General features: G+C 38.5%; 1 protein-coding gene across 2 annotated transcripts in view; it reads right to left on the reverse strand.

Annotated features, from left to right (window-relative positions):
- The window catches only part of CDH20 (cadherin 20), a 207,895-nt gene that overhangs the window by 97,369 nt on the left and 94,811 nt on the right, over positions 1-15,715 (reverse strand). Inside the window, exon 1 of one of the 2 annotated variants that reach the window (XM_021099806.1) lies at positions 2,519-8,467. The exons of the other annotated variant lie outside the window; for it this stretch is intronic. The gene's annotated coding sequence lies outside the window, so the exon portion shown is untranslated. Of the gene's footprint in view, positions 1-2,518; positions 8,468-15,715 lie in introns of those variants that run through there. 2 annotated transcript variants of the gene reach the window in all.

Consider the following 15,715-nt stretch of genomic DNA (forward strand, 5'->3'; position numbering starts at 1 on the left):
CTATGTCCTCTATAAGGAAAATCTCACTATGGAAAAGATGTCAGCTGAACTAAAATGTGTTTAATGTTGGCTTTCTATGTTGCTGTAGATTGGAACAAACAGTTTGTGGACAGGTGCCGATTTGTGGACCACACTTTGAGAAGCACACTCCTAAAGTGTATATTGCAAATTGGGGATCCAAGTTGCTCATCCACCCTACTGCTCTTGTTAACATTTTAAAAAGTAAAGAATTCACATAAAAGTTTCTATTTCCAACATCTCTTAACTATGCCTTTATTTTGCGTCCCGAATGTCTTGGGGTTTTACATTCCTGGCAACAGTCAGATGGAACTGAGCAGTGACTATCCCTTTTACATAGGGCATGGACCTTCAAGAAGCCCACCAGACCCATTTGGCCCACTTCGTTTATTTATGTTGCCTACTGAAGCATTTGATTTCACAATGCCTAAGAATCCTGGGGGTCACTGAATAAGCATGATTGTAGCTCAGTCCTGGAGGGAGAAGAACTGGGTTGGGTGGGGGTGTGATTAAGAATATTCCTCTTTTTTCTTCCTTTATTCTTCCATCCATTCATGGAGTCTTCTCTTTACCCCCCTCTGTCATAAAAGCACTTAGAACAATTGTGTTGAGCCTGCTTAGTGATGAGATTAGGAGAGGAAAGGTGATATGCATAGGCCACTTCATACACAGCAAAGTCACAGTTCCAATGTGTCAAGTGCCACTTTTCAGGGAACCTGGGGAGCCATTAGATCTATAGACCTGAGGGCAAATCAGTGAGGGGTAAGAGTGTGTCTCAGAGGGCCAGCTCTGCATACCATTGCTAACTGCTCAGAGATGAATTACTACTAACCTTCCCAAGAGAGGAGGTTATATCAAAGTACTGCTTTAGAAAGTGCCTTTTGGTTTTCTAACGGTTCAGTGATCTTCTTGTTACAAAGATTATTTCACTGCCCCCTCTAATCCTTACAAATTTTGCAAACTAGTGTTTGATCTGACTTCTTTGAAAGCACATAGTGGTCTCTAGTTTTAGTCAGCTTTCTTGATGCCATTTTTTCATCAGTTTAAAGGCTTGAGTATATTTTTCTGTGCCTTATGAAGTACATTAATTAAAATCTCAGATTATAGGTGAATAATTGTTTTGCATACCACTTGATTTTTTGGGTAGCTCTCATTTAGCCAGATATGGGTAAAGTTCTGGAAAACCACTGAGATGTTCCAAAATGGATGCTTTACTTGGCAAATCCCTGTGTCCAGCACTTTGTTTGGTGCTTCCTGAGTTTTATTTGCATTTTCTGTGTTTTTATTTATTTAATTACTATAAAATATTATAAAATTTTATGACTCTTGAAATGAAAGGGACGGGAGGAAAACTGGGTGCAGGGATCACCTTTTCCTCAATCTAAAGCCAACTGAATTTAGAATTTTAAGCAAGGCATAGTGGGTAGGAGGATACATAAACAATAGTTTGTAAGCTCCATAGGAACAGGAACCCTAATTGGAAGTGGCTTAACAGAGAATATGGAGTTATGTTCATAAGACTTAAAAATCACATTACAATCAATCTATATCATCTACTTTGGGGAGTATAAGTGAAAATGAAAAATAAAGCATTCGCATTAAATGCAAAATATTATTCAGAATGAACAGAATACAAGACTGTTGAAGGAATGCAAAATAGAGGAGGAATCAATGTTAAGTACTATTAAATGCTTAAAGGAAGGTGGCTTTGTCAAAAGTACTAGGTCCCATCACTGTCAGCATAATTGTATTTTATGGGCACAAAAATTATTCAGTTTTTTTGGTCTCACCATCTCCAGTGCAATATATTGAATACCTCTGTGTGCACAGTTTGTGTTTATAGCTTGTTTGGTTCACCTAATAAAAACGACAGGCAGTACCTAGATGAGCTCTAGCTTTTAATTTGGTTATTTCTTAAGTTCTACCTTCCCTGTATCTATACCCTCTTCAATGTGAATGCAGTTCTTTCCTTGAGAGGTGGAGTTGGTGTCTTCTACTTTGAATCTGGGTGGCTTTATAACCTGCTTTGGTCAGTAGAATGCAGCAGAAGTGACAGTGGCCTCATGAAGAAGTTCAAAGTGTAGGTGTCAGGATACCTTGAGTACTCAGAACAAGCCTAATTTGCTGGAGGATGAGAGACCTTGTGAGGCAGAGCTGAGTATGCCCATCTGTCTCATCCAAGCTCTCAGATAGGTTGAGGAGTCTAGCCAAGGTCAGAAGATGTTCCTAACTGGCTTAAAGCTGACTACAAATGTGTTAATAAGTTTCATTGAACCCATTGGAGACCAGAACTATCCAACTGATTTTAGTGTTATTAGTAAAAACAAGTGGTTGTTGTTATAAGTGACAAATTTTGTGTTGCTTTGTTAGATTGTGGCAATTGGTAACTGATACAGAAGGAATGTATCAGTCAGTTTTGGCTGCAAAAAGCTATGTAACAAACAACTCCCAAATCTTCGTGGTTTACAATATTTATTTTTCTTTTTTAATTCCCTCATACCTGCTTCAGGCTGATAGCAGCATTTGGAACTCTTCCATGTATCTCTCATTCTGGGATCAGGAGCTTCCCAACACATAATTTTGTCATGACAGATGGCAGAAACACAACAGTCAAGCCACATTATGCAAGCACATTTACATCTTCGTTTGCATCATACCCATTAACTTTCTATTAGGTAGAGAAAGACACGTGGTTAAGCCAAAAAACAATGTGGTAATTTAGTTTATTGACACTGCTGGGGGCTCTGTGAAGTCATGTAGCAAAGGAAATGATGTGTAATATCATTATAGGAAAGAAATGAAGAACTAGGAACAATAATTGACCACAGGGAGACTTATTCAGGAGGCAAAGTGGGGCAACTGTTTTTTGAAATACTTGATGAAGTTCATTAATGCAATAAAGAGTTTCCCACAGAAAAAGTTAAAATAGGCTATTAAAGACAGGTGGCAGTTAATATACTAGTTTGTGGAATTAATTTTTTTCTGGAAACATATGTTATTTGGAATTGGAATATGCCAAAAACATTTTCATTTTTCTTGGTAAACTCATCTATTAGTTCCTCTTTATGTTCAATACATGTGGGAAGTTATGTGATATTTATCCTTCTTTTGGTTTTATAATTTTATATGCTTTCCTTTTAGGGTTCCTTGGGTTTACAGTATTGTAGAAATAGGAAAATTTTTTTCTCCTGCTCTAAGAAATGGTGAAGCCAGCAAAAAGTCAGATATGTGAGTATAGGCTGATATGCACTCCAATTATAAAAATGCTTTTTAGTTTAACTATAAAGTGAATTGAAACAATGAAATGAGAATAAATTCATGCTGTTATAGAAATGTAGGATTCTACTTTGTGTGTAACAGACTACACAGAAAACCTACTGCAAACATTCATATATGGCACATTGGACTCTTCTCTGAGAGCTTCAGAATCTAGACATTACTTTTTATGATTTACTGTTAACGGTGCTTCTTTCATCTATAGGTCTTCCCATGAACACAGCCATCTTATTTAGAAAGTATGATAGACAGTCAAAAAATCATTTTTCTTTGTTAAAAATGAATATATACCAGTATCTCGGTACCTATGAACCATTTGTCAGAAAAAAATTGATTTGAAGTAACATTGAAAAAAAACTGAAGTACTCTACATATTTTGGTTGGTTTGCCCTAAGGACTTGTCTATTAAAGGTGATCTCTGTCTGTCTGTCTTCCTGTGTCAGATGTTTTTGTGGGAGTCAGGGCCTTCCCTAAGGACTTGTCTATTAAAGGTGATCTCTGTCTGTCTGTCTTCCTGTGTCAGATGTTTTTGTGGGAGTCAGGGCCTTCTCCAGAACTATTCTCCACTTCCCTTGTCTTCTCTGAATCAATCCCTCTCTTATTCCTGTCACTGTACACATACTTGAGCACATGTAATGCCAGTGAAGAAATCTATGTCCCTTGGGAGCAATCAATTTCAGAGGAGTTGAGAAGAAAGAAAGCAAGAGATACAGCTGAAACACAATAAAGCGTAGAGAGCTAGTCTGGAGACCAGTGCACGAGGAGTAGGTGGAAACAGAGACATAAGTGTGTTTGGATGTAGAAGTGATAGGACTGGTCAGTTGTGATGAAGTGCACCTGTTGAGATACCACTGATCCCACTTTCTAGCTTCAAAATATTTATTCTTGGTCATTTGGAACAGTTCACTCCACTGCCCAAGTCCTCTGCACTTGGTTGGAGCCTCTGGGCTAAATAAGATCAGTTTAGGCAATTCTACCTCGAGATTCTTTGCTTTTAATGTTTCATCCAGCCCATCCTGAAAGCACAGTGCTGATATCATGAATAGAGAAATTACTGAGGGAAAAAAAGAGTAGTAGATATAAATTCTACACTGAATATTTTTGTGGATTCAAAGAATGCCAGAGTTGGGGAGCCTAGACGCTATACTGACCAACCTCTCATTTATAAGTGCAACTCATGTCCAGAGAAGTACAGTGAATTGCTGAAAATAATGTGAATGCCAGAGTCAATATTTGAACCAAGGCTCCTGACCCTGGGGCCAGTGTTCTTAACCCAGAACTTCCTTTCTGCACGGTCCTTTCAAACCATGTAACAATGATTTTTTTTTTTTTTTTTGTCCTGTGGCATATGGAGGTTCCCAGGCTAGGGGTCCAATTGGAGCTGTAGCTGATGGCCTACACCACAGCCACAGCAACACCAGATCCAAGCCGAGTCTGCGACCTACACCACAGCTCATGGCAACCCCGGATCCTTAACCCACTCAGCAAGGCCAGGGATCAAACCCGCAACCTCATGGTTCCTAGTCGGATTCGTTAACCACTGAGCAATGATGGGAACTCCCAACCATTTAACAATGATTTTTGTGCAAGGAGAAATTGGGGAAATGTGGCAGTTACTTTCTATGGCATCAGTGGGGTTAACAAATCCTTTCAACATGCAGTCGTTTTAGTGCACCTATTCAGCCCTTCATTTAACAATATTTAATAATGTCTTTTGTAAGTTCCGTATATTATACAGTAAGCACACAGGGCCAATAACATTTTATGCATTCTCATCAAGAGTGGAATTGTAAGGGCCATAAATGGCCTGATGGAAGAGGATGATGAGCATGGTGGCTCACAAATCATGTTTCCTCAGCTGAAAGAGCTGAGTGGCTGTGGACATGAATTCTTCCTGTCTGACAGGACCTCAGGGAGCGACCTGCCAACAGGGCAGAACATATGAAGACATCTACCACTTATGTTGTGTTCTGGTCACAGGATGGTGGTAACAATGAAATGTTTGCCCTTTTTGCACATTCATCTTTACTGCTTGCATGTATTGAGCACGAACAGTTAACTGCTGAACACCTAGTGCAGGATACTGTGCTAGGTACTTTTTATTCATGTGTTCCTTCATTAATTTCTATTAATTAATTAATGCATTCCTTCTGTTAGCTGTAATTTATTGAGTTCCTACTAAGTACCAGGCTCTGTTCTGTTTCTTTTAAAACACTCTGCCTGTGGGTTTGAGTCCTGGCTCACATAGTACATATTGCTTGATTTGGGAACATTTTACTTATCCTAAGTCTGTTTCCTTTGCTGTAAAGGAGGAATAAACATGTATACCCTCATCCTAAAGTTATTGTGAGGAATATAAAAGAAATAGAACAGAGCCAATTACAAAAGACCACATGTTATATTATCCATTTATATAAAATGTCCAGAATAGACAAATCTATAAATATAAAAGGTAGCTTAGTAGTTGCTTAGGGCTGGTGTAGGAGGTATGTGGAGAAGCTAGTGTGTGCAGGATTTCTCTCTGGGGTGTTTAAAATGGTCTAAAATTGATTGTGTTGATGACTGCACAACACTGTGAATATGTTAAAAAACCGCTGGACTCTTCACTTTAAATGAGTGAATTATATGGCATGCAAAGTATATCACTATAAAGCTGTTACATGTATTTCAGAAAATGGCTTTCTCCACCTATTCTTTGTCCTAGGATAATGGCATCCCTTTTGCTTTTCCCAGCTGTGCTGTGTGTTCTTTGAAAGGGTCAGCTCCCTATTCATATTTGTCCATCTGTGCCCAGCATCACGCCTGGCCTGTATTATGATGTGAATTATCCTGGGGAAGGCAGTGGCATTTTTCTCCATGTTAGGAAGAATCTGGACAGGATGAGATTCTTGGGAACGTGGGAGAAATGGGCGCATTGAAAGGAGGGGAAGGAGCAAACAGGTAGGGGATCACGGGAGGTACCGAGGGTATCTGCCTACATCACACTTTTGTCTGAGGTTGGCCTGTGTGTAGAATATAATGGCACCATGAGAGGAAGTATAATATAATGGGCAGAAGGTCAGCTTTGCTCAAGGTCAAAGAAATAGGAAGAGACGGAGCCAGCCTATGAAACCAGCTGGATGGCCTGAATAATTATCTTTCTCCTGTGAGTTTCTCAATTTCTTGGTCTGTAGAAAAGGAATAGAAATACTTACTTCTAGCAGTTGTGAAGGTATAATGAGACTGTATATAAAGTTGTCGGTAGTATGGTAAAAATGCTTTGTTTCATATCATTATTCTGACCTTGAGTGCTACCTTCAGACACTATCACAGTAAGTAGGGCTAAACATAGGACATCTACTGTGTCTTCTCACTCAGTCCTTATCTTGGACACCTGACATAGAATGTTCTGAAAGAACTGAAATTGTACAAAAATTGGAATAAGTTCAATTGCTATTTACTTTATGGATCAAATGTCCATATATGTCAATGATTTTTATTATGTTATATTCATATTTTAAAAATCAGTTGTAGCTCAATAATTACTGAGCTGCAAGAGGGTTTGATGCTGGTGCCTGCCCTGGGTCCTGGTGTAGCTGCCCACAGATGGCTCCAGGACAGGTATCACAATGGAGAGAAGTGGTCAAGAAAAGGGCATTCTTGTCAGTCTCACTCTGTCACCTGTTAGCTGTGTGGCCCCTTGGTAGCTGATGTAACCTCCACAGGTGTCAGTTTCCCTGTTTGTAAGAGTCAAGTCATCCTAATATCTCCCTCAAAGGTGTCTGAGGGGAAAAGTGAGGTCAGCATGTAAAACATTTATTACAATGTCTGGTGCTTAGTAAGCCCTTAATACATGTGCTTTATGCTGAAGGATATTTTCTCCACGGAACCAATAAACTAAATACAGAGTTCTATACCTTATTTTATAGCAGTTTACCTCCAAATCAGTCCAACAGGTATTTATCATTGCCTAAAATACCAGGGACTGTGCTACTTGTCCTTGTCAGGGACTTCTAATAGGTGAAATGGACCAGTTAACTGACAGGAAGAATATATCATCAAAGGCTCCTTTAATTGATTCATATACATCATGCTTGTTTATTTTTTTACAGAGTGCTTTATGCAAATGTATTCAGAAACAAATGGATTGCCTATGAAATACATCACATATCACAGTGCTATCATTGTGCAAAGGGCTATTATTGCTATTACACTGAAACCCTAAGAATATGTATGTGTATATGTGTCCCCAGATAATTAGCCCTCAGACTTTTCTCCAGGGAAAATCTAGTCAAATACTGAGAAACTCAATACTTTCTCTTTGTGTTGTATTGATTCTACCCCTGAAGTTGTTTCTAAGGTTCTGTTTTCTATGAGTAAACAGAAATTACATTTTCTGTACTGTTTTCTTGTTTCTTATTTCTCAATTATGAAAGCAAGTAAAAGCCGAATCCCTGCTCCTGAACAACACAAAGAACAACAATGACAAACAACAGTCCTGCAAATAGACCAACAAACCCCCAAAGAGCCAATTACTCTAATAAAATTACAAAAACACCACCTAAAATTCATACTGTGTTGAGAAATACTGTATATAGCTTAGGTTGTTCCTTGGAGCTCATTAAGCCTCTTGCCAAGTCCCGGTTCCTGATGGTGCATCTGGATTTGAGGATGTGGAGCTCATAAGAGCAAGGGGCTGCCACAGACATCATTGGCCCAGACTTTTTACTTTGTAGTGTCCCTGTATTCATATATGAGAATGGTGATAATTCAGAGGGAAATTAGAATGCTTAGGGAGTTCCTAAATTAGTGGTAAGACATGATGTTCACTAATTATTTTATTTTTTATTAAAGGATAGTTGATTTACAGTGTTTCTTTGCTGTACTTTGTTGTATGGCAAAGTGAGCCAATCACACACAGTTCCCTGTGCTGAATAGTAGGGTCCCATTGCCCATCCATTCCAAATGTAACAGTTTGCATTCCAAAACCCCAAACTCCCCATCCATCCCATTCCCTCCCTCCTCCCTGCTGGGAACCACTAACCACTATCTGCTCTCCGTGGCCATGATATGTTTCTATTTTGCAGATAGGATCATTTGTGCTATATTTTATATTCTACAAATAATTGATATCATATGATGTTTTTCATTTTTTTTTTCTTTATGGCTTTGCTTAGCATGAGAATCTCTAGTTCCAGCCATGTTGCTACAAATGGCATTAGTTTGTCTTCTTTATGGCTGAGTAGTATTCCATTGTATATATGTACCACATCTTCTTAATCCATTCATGACATTTAGATTGTTTCCATGTCTTGGCTGTTGTGAATAGTGCTGTGATGAACATAGGGGTGCATGTAACTCTTTTGAATGAATGTTTTGTCCAGACATATGCCCAGGAGTGGGATTGCTATAGAATGGGAAACAAATCTTTGCAAATGATGCCACAGACAAGGGTCTAATCTCCATAACATACAAACAATTCAACCACAAAAAAAAAACCAACAACCCAACTGAAAAATGGGCAGAAAACCTAAACCTAAATAGGCATTTCTCCCAAGAAGACATGGATGAGCAACAGGTACATGAAAAATGCTCAGTATCACTAATTATTAGAGAAAGGCTATCAAAACTACAATGAGGTACCACCTCACACCAGTCAGAATGATGGTAATTAACAAGTCAACAAATAACAAATGCTGGACAGGGTGTGGAGAAAAGAGTACCCTCCTTCACTGTTGGTGGGACTGTAAATTGTTACAGCCACTATGGAAAACAGTATGGAGGTAACTCAGAAAACTAAATATAGAACTACCATGTGATCATTAGTTATTTTTTAACATTTACTTTTATCATTGTATTTCAAAATAAAAATGCAACACAAAGAAATAAATGTCAAAAATAACAGTATAGATCTTTAATAGCAAAGAGTTTTGAATTTTGTTGAGCAAAATACCAAGTACCAAATTTGGAACGTTAGTATGATCTCATGTTTGACAAAATAGGTATTGTTAATAACACCTACCACTTATTGAACACCTTTTCTGTTGTTGGCATTGTCCTAGGTGATTTACTTATATTATCTTGTTTAATCCTGATATAAATAATGATACGGTATATTTTAATAATATATATCATTTATCTCCATTTTACATGTGTGAAAACCAAGGCAACTTATTCAAGGTCACATAGTCAGTATGTGTGAGAGCCAGGAAGCTCTTGATTCCAGCAACGATCTGCACATTGGTACACTGCCCCTAACAGATTTAGGGAAAGATACATGAAAATAGTAATTGCTATCTGTGAGCATGGACTTTTTTCTTTTGGCCTATCTGCATTTAAAAATTTTTTTCAGTGACTTTATTTGTATAATAAATAAAGGAGGGGGAAATAAACTGAACCATAAATAACTTCCTCCATGCCAAAGCAGAAGGTGAAGGGAAGAAAGGAAAGAAGAAGGGAAAGTAAAAAGAAAGTGAGATAAGAAAAGAAATGGAAGGAAAAGGGAAGGGAAGGGGGAGGAAGAGGGAAGAGAAGGAAGGAAGAGAAGGAATGCTGTGGTGGCTGCAAGACGGTGTGTGTATACAGCTCTGTAGCATCATGCCTTGTCTTGGGGTGGCATTGAATGCAGTCCAACACAGAGGATGGGCAGAGGAAAATGTCCTTCAGAACACAAGTGTTTGGAAAAGGAACTTTTGCATATTTAGAACACTGTGTTCTTTCCAGCTGAACTGGGTTGCAATTTATATTGGAATTGTATCTTCTACAAAGTGTAGTCATTTAGCAAAATATTTGAATTTTTTTGGCAGAAGACTATTAGCTACCAAAAAAGAGTACCCCCATTTATTTGCCAAGGTATGTTCTGGGTGCTGGCAGAGTAGAGAGTAAAAGCTGGAATGGTAGTATGATTATGTGGGAGAACACACGAAGTAGGTGAGGGCAGCAGTGGGACATAGTAGGTGACCATATAATTTATCTTTCTACAGGAAAGGGGATCATATTAATCATTTACTGGGTCAGCAGACATATGTTAGGACTGTCCTGACAAACTGGGAAGTTTGATCACCCTAGTGAAGCCAGATAAACAGCAGAATCAAGAAGCTACTGATCCAGATGAAGGATATGAATATAAAAAGCAAAGACAAACTTAAAAAAAAAAGTCCAGCCTCATTAATAATCAAAGAAATTCAAATAGAAACAACCAGATATTTCCCTTTCCTTTTCAAAATGGCAAAAATCATTTAAATAATAATAATAAAGCTACCATTTATTGAACACCTATATATGCCAGGTAATTTCTAGGCATTATTATTATTATTATTATTATTATTATTATTATTATTATTATTTTCTCTTTTTATGGCCACACTTGCAGCATATGGAAGTTCCTGGGCTAGCAGTCGAATCTGAGTGCTAGTCTATGCCTTAGCCACAGCAATGTGAGGGCCAAGTTGCCTCTGTGACCTATGCTGCAGCTTTTGACAGCGCCAGATCCTTAACCCACTGGGTGAGGCCAGGGATTGGACCCACATCCTCACAGACACGATGTCAGGTTCTGAACTTGCTGAGCCACAACAGGAACTCCTTTAGGCCTTTTAAAAAACATTTCATAAATTTTAAAGTTTAGAACAGTTTTAGATTTAATGGAAAAATTGCAGGAGTATTACAGGGAGTTCCCCTTTACCCTGTACTCATTTCCTGTTACTATGGTACGTTTGTCACAACTAATGAATGTATCGAGATGTCGTTACTAACTAAAGTCCATTCTTAGTTTTTACCTGGTGTCCTATTTCTGTCCTCCTAGGATCCAAGCCATTATGTTACATTTAATCATCATGTCTCCTTAGTTTCTCAGACTTCATTGTTTTTGATGGCCTTGACAATTTTGAGGTAGTGATCAGGTATTTTATAGACTGTCCCTCAATTTGGGTTGTTTCTAATATTTTCCTCATGATGAGACAGAGATTATGGGTTTTGGGGAAAAAAGACCACAGAGGTAAAGTGCCATTCTCATCACATCATATTGAGGATACATGCTATGGATTATCACTGCTGATGTTAACCTTAGTTTCCTGGTTAAGTCACTGTTTTCAGACTTCTCCACTATAAATGACTCTCCCCTTTCCATACCATACTCTTTGAAAGGAAGTTACTATGCAGGCCACATTTAAGGAATGGGGGATTATGCTCCATCTCCTTGAGGGTGGAGTATTTACATACATTATTTGGAATTCTTCATGGAGATTTGTCTCTTTTCCCTTTTAAATTATTTAGTTATTAATTTTATCAGTATGGACTCATGGATAATTATCTTCTACTTTAGGTTATAATTCAATGCTATGTTATTTTATTGCTCAAATTATTCCAGCTTTGACCATTGGGAACTCTTTAAGGTTGGCTCCTGAGATTTCTGACATGCCACCATCATTTATTTTCTGAGCACTTTTTACTTGCTGGCACCAGAAGATGTCTCAGGTTTATCTTGTGTATTTATGCCCCAGTCCCTTAACCAACCATTTCTTCAAGATCCCTTGGTTCCTTTTATTGGAGAATGGTATTAGAAACCAAGATATGTGCCGTAAGAGTGCTCAATGCTGCTGGGGTGTCATTACTTCTGGCCCTTTTCAAGGGACAGAGCTAGGAAATATATGTATATAAGCTAACTCATATGTACCTAAACATCTCTAATTATTTCTCTGTCATCTGTAGCTGTAGTAAGCTAAATATGAGTTCATACTTATATCTCTGATTCTCATCCAGTACTACATGGTTTGGTCTAGCTTCTCACTTTGCTTACCTGTAACCTGTCATTCCAATAGTGAGAAACTCCCACCACCTGCCATTTATTTCCTTATACCCGGTTTTGGTGAGACTGCTGAAATACTACCATTCTTGCACTGTTGGTGGGGGTGTTGGTATACATCCTTTGTGGAGGGCAATTAAGTAAAATATGTCAAGAGCCTTAAAAGTATCAACTGGTCACAGGGTCAAACAGCCCAGTCTCTAGTGAAGAGGGACAAAGGCAAGAAAAGTAGGAGCAGATTCCCCAGGGAGAAGGAGAGCAGTAGGACTGGGAGGGAGCACATAGACTCAGACTCAGCAACTTCAGTTTACCCCATACTCACTTGAGAGGTAACGTTTCTGATCAAACCTTGACTGGGGACCTGTAGCTGATGGTAATAGGGATATAAAACATTTGATGGGTGAATGCAACAAATTCATTCTTTATCAGACATGTTTTCTTGATATTTTCCAAGAGAATTGTTTCATGGTTTACCTCTGAAATCAACTGACTGGTAGTTGATGAGAACTCATTTTATACCCGTCACTGTTTGAAAGAAAGAAAGAAAAAGATAAACTGCTATTCCCAGAGAGTTTACAATCTAGATACTGTGAAATTTATGCTAGTAAGTGTCACCAACCTGTAAAAACAACTAAGGCAGTTTCTTTTTTCACCATTTTTTTTTTTTTTAAAGATACCTAGGATAAGGGAGCAGTAATGGGAGCCAGATATTCTACTGTCATTTTTGAGCCCTTCCAGGTGTCCTGTGCTGTCAGGACACCAGTGTAGGTCACGTACAAATTTACAGCTTCCTCAAAGTTTCACATATGATATGTGACACAAATACAAAAATGTAAGGACTCTGCAGGTTTTTTTTTTCTTCAGAGTATCAACTACAAAGCAACATAAGGCTGAAGTAAGGGCGAGAAGGGTAACTATAATGCTAAATAAGAAATAATAATTGTAAACTATCACTGTTTATTTGAGAAGGGATTAGTGAAAAATTACTTCTCAAAATGAACTCCCAGAGCTGCTCTCTGCTCTTAATTTGATAGGCATATTACTAAGACTTTGCAAGAATAGCCCTGATGTTTTAACTCTTTTGTGCTAGAGAGAATCAGGGGAGGAGAGGCCGCCTGGTATGGGGGGTGGGGGTGTGCTGGAGAGAAGAGGGAAGAATACTTTGTTGCTTCTAGGTGATTTGAAGAAGAGATATCAAATTTGGAAAAAGCTAAAAATATTTAAGTTGTGGCTGCATTTGAGGACCAGGATTTCCCTTATAGCAGAAATCACTGGACATGTTGAGTCAGCTTGTTATTTATTGGAACAACAAACATAATAATTGTGATTATTTGGAAGTTACAAATAATCGAAAGGGCAAAAGACACAAAAAATAAATCTTATCCAAAAATCAAGTTGTATATAAATTAGAAAACTTAATTGAAAGAGGAAATATGACTTTAAGAGATAGGAGATATCCTGCAAAACTTCAAGAATCAACATCCAGTGCAGGGGTTTGTGTTTGGAAAAACAACAGAGAAACAAATACCAAAAGATATGTGAATTAGCATTTAAAAACCAGGTATAATGGAAAAAATAAAAATCATTATAAAAAAATTAAAATCTAGCACACTATAATTTTCCCAAAAATTCCTTTGTTTGCCTGCATATAGCAAAGAAGTGACAGGTTTCTCTGCATACTGCCATACCTTCCAGAGAGGCAGATAAAATTCCCATCACCATCCAGATTCCCATATAACATTCTCCACTGCTGCTTGCACTAAATTGTGTTACTAGGTGTGGTGTTGTGGAGGCTTCTTTATTTTAGGGTCACATTCATGGCATATGGAGGTTCCCAGGCTAGAGGTCGAATCAGAGCTGTAGCCGCTGGCCTACACCACAACCACAGCAATGCCAGACCCAAGCCGCATCTGCAACCTACACCACAGCTCATGGCAACACAGAATGAGGCCAGGAATCAAACCTGCTTCCTCACGGATCCTAGTCAGATTTGTTTTGGCTGAACCGCAGTGAGAGCTCCCAAGGCTTTTTAAAGTTGGGAATTACTGTGGCATAGATAAGTGGTTAAGGTTAAGCTATGCTCCCTCTTTTCCTTTGTCTTTAATCATTAAAAATGAAGAAAAAGAGGGAGCATATTGTTGAGGCACAGGAATGTTCTTGAATGGGCAGTCTAGCTTAACCTTGTGTCAGGTATGCCTGAAGGACTGGCAGATCCGTTTTACTTGAAAGAATTAAGCAAACTGGAATTATTTCATCTCAGAGGGAGAGGTGATGTGCACATCTCAGAGAGCCTTGGGCTAGTGTCTGAGAGGTGTGATTCTACAGAGTCCATTGCTATCCTTCTAAACCTAACCCTGTGAACTGAAACTTCAGTTCCATACAGGAGAAGTGAGGCAAGCAAAATGGAAGAACAAACAAACTTTAGGAGAGTTGAGATATTGAGACAAAAGGCATCAACATTGATAAGGCTCTTTTCTGGTGATGGAAAATGGAACGCTTGACTAGATAGCAGGGCCTTTCTTATCATGCACAGGAGACTCTAGCAGCCATTGGTGGCTGAACCACCACTTACCTAAATGCAAAAAAAGAAGACATCACTGAAATGAACCAGATCAAAGTAGGAGAAAAATGGCCATGGTGTCCCATGGGCAACAACGAGAGGAGTACTTATGGAGTGCACATGAGACATCTTCCGGCCACCCAGACCTTGAAGAAGGAGAGCATATAATAGAAATATTAAGGAGAGAGAGGGCCAGGATTGCTGCAGCATGAGTAAGGCCAGAGCCCAACTGATGCTCTGACTTGATTGGATATTCCATTTTTAAAAATTAATTTTATACTTTTTTATTTTTGCCCTGACACCTCCCTACTCTGTCTATACTCAGCTGGTAGAAAGGATGGCTTGGGAATCACAGGTTCCATTCCTTTTATTTCTTGAAAGGGGCTGAAAAGAGAGAGGGAAGAATGTTTTTTCTTTTTGCTCTTATAGCTTTAAATGTCATCAGTAATTGTGGTAATCTTGAAGCACCCAATGTAGTTTTTGTCCTCTCCTCTAGAGTCTGAGTTCATGGAAGAGGCTGTATCTTTATCTTTCTATCCATGACACTTGACACAACACAAGAAACGAAGCAGGTGCTCAGCAAATGCTTGTAAATAGAGGGAAGATGTCTAACCTCAAGCAGGAGCTGTTTTAGGTGCCTCGTTTAGGTTTAATTTTAACCTCTATTAGGACTGAGTTTTTGTAGAGAAGAGGGAAACACAGACAGCTTTTCACAATTTACCCAGTAGAATCATGAAGCTGGAATTTAGAAATCATCAGTTCAGTGCTGCACACAGCATGGTTGATAAATCAGGGCTGGTCTGGGAACCATTTATTACTGGTCTGTGATAAAAGTATAGAAATGGAAAGCATTTGGAAACTTTTATAGTAATCTGACATTGCAAGAACTTCCAATCCTGTGCTCATTTTTCTAGTACTTCATATTTTTAGCAGTATTACAATGGTATTGGTTTATGAAGAGTTGGAATTGAAAGAAACAAAAAATAGTCTGTGTCTGTATTCACCCCAAGCAGAAGTTAGAGATACACATTTGTAGTTCAGTTCTCTACCTCTTTGGAGAGGCAGTATAGCATAGTGTAGTG

Source organism: Sus scrofa, chromosome 1 (assembly GCF_000003025.6).
Source record: "Sus scrofa isolate TJ Tabasco breed Duroc chromosome 1, Sscrofa11.1, whole genome shotgun sequence".
NCBI lineage: Eukaryota > Metazoa > Chordata > Mammalia > Artiodactyla > Suidae > Sus > Sus scrofa.